This window comes from Lolium perenne, chromosome 6 (genome assembly GCF_019359855.2).
Source record: "Lolium perenne isolate Kyuss_39 chromosome 6, Kyuss_2.0, whole genome shotgun sequence".
Lineage (NCBI taxonomy): Eukaryota > Viridiplantae > Streptophyta > Magnoliopsida > Poales > Poaceae > Lolium > Lolium perenne.
The window spans coordinates 72,924,829-72,926,643 of NC_067249.2; the positions used below are offsets into that span (position 1 = coordinate 72,924,829).

The 1,815-nt window shown below is 44.6% G+C and overlaps 1 long non-coding RNA gene across 1 annotated transcript; it reads right to left on the reverse strand.

The window, feature by feature from the left end:
* Positions 1-283: 283 nt before the first annotated feature.
* On the reverse strand, positions 284-952 carry LOC127309588 (uncharacterized). The gene is made up of 4 exons (XR_007857228.2): positions 901-952; positions 585-819; positions 414-486; positions 284-313 (listed from the first exon to the last, which is right to left on the reverse strand). It is a non-coding gene; the product is annotated as an uncharacterized lncRNA (long non-coding RNA).
* Positions 953-1,815: the final 863 nt, after the last annotated feature.

Below are 1,815 nucleotides of genomic sequence, written 5' to 3' on the forward strand. Positions count from 1 at the left end.
AACCAAGAAACAGGAAGTGCAGTAAAATAAAAGGGATTGATAATATTACTCAGAGTACGTCGACTTTGCGACTTCAAACGCTTGAGGATTCCTTCGTCACGAGAAGCTTGTGCAGCTTTGTGCTCATCCAAGGCAGCTGTCGCATCTTCAAGTTTCTTCTGCAGTTCCTCGACACCAGCAGCTTTCGCCTTAGCTTCATCAGCTTCGACCTTGGCTTTGCTAGCAGCGAGTTCGGCTTTCTTGCGAGCCGTCTCACTTTGCTCAAGTTTTTGAGCCAGTGCGTCGGTGCGTTCGTTAGCCTCTGAAAGTTTTTCTGTCGAGATATGAAAAAGAAAGAAAAGAAAGATCAAAAAATAGCGACAAGCAACAGGAATAGAAAGTCAAAGAAAAATAGCAAGTATAAAAGTCGTTACCTTCGGCTCTGGCGGCATATTCACGGTACCCAACAAATTGGGACCCGATCCGAAGAAGCTCTTTGATCATTGGCTGTTCAAAGGTAAGTACATCAAAAGAAACATCGGCATGAAAAAGAGAAAAGGTGTGAAAAAACAAAATAAGGAAAATATAGATGCCGACAAACTTACATCATCTAAGAGCAGAGTCGACGAACTGCCCAACTGAGGGGCAGGATCAACAATCTTTTCAACCCGTGCCCTTTTTGGTGAAGGGGCACGGGGGCTCGAAGGAGGAGTAGATGTATTAACATTTTGTTGAGGAGGCGACGATTCCTCCCCTTCAACTGGTTTTTCTGAAATAACTAAAGTATGTGACGTGCTCGTTCGAGCAGCCACATCTAAAGTTGGTGTTTCTTCATCATCACTGCGACAAAATAGTGGCAGCATAAAAAGCAAGGCAAAATAAAATTCTTCAAATAGAAAAGGAAAAGAGCAAGGAACCTACGAGCTGATGATACTCTCGATGTATGGATCATAAGTTGCTTTTTGAGGTGCAGGAAGCGATTTCTTCGGGTTTCGAGGTCCCGGAATCTTCGGCATTGCTCCTTTTCCTTTTGCTCTTCGGAGAAACAGCAGGAGGAGGAGATTGTGCTGATGTTGTATCTTCAGAGGCAGCATCCTTCTCAGTAGATCCCGCAGATTTTCGAGAATCTGCGGGTTCATTCACAAAAGAGGGGGTCTCCTGGTTGACATCATCGACAACGGCTCTTTCTTCGACCTCTCCATCCTCAGGAAGAGGAGGAAGGGAGGCCATAGTAGGATGATTCTACAAAAAAATAGTGACAAAAGAGAATAAGTGAGATACCACTGCAAATAAGATACGAGGAACAGTTCAAAACAAGATAAAACTTCGAGAAGACAAAATACCTCGGGAAGAGGATTGGAAGCACTGTATGGTTCCACTCGACAGGAGGAGGGAATAGGATCCTTCTTGCCTAATCGAGAAATTCTTCGAACCAATTTTTCCAAGTCCTTTACAGAAAGATCACTGGAGATTCTGTTGGCGTCATTTTCACTGAATACGTCCAAAGGGGATTTTTGCGAGCTCGAAGAGGCTGCACTCTAATCCTAAGGAAGTAGGCAGTAATTTGAACACCAGATAGCTCTTTGCCTCGAGTGTTTTGAAGATGACGGATACGAGCCATGAGCGCTCTGTCGCTTTTTTCTCTTCTTCAGAAGCTTCGGCATCCCAGGAACGGCGACGCTGAATCTTGGCACTTCCGTCGAAAGGAACTATGTTGTGCTCCACAGAATTGGCGCTTTCTTCGTGGATGTAGAGCCACTTTTTGCGCCATCCTTGGACAGAATCAGGAAACTTGACGTCGAAATAATCGACATCAGTCCGAACACAGATAACAAC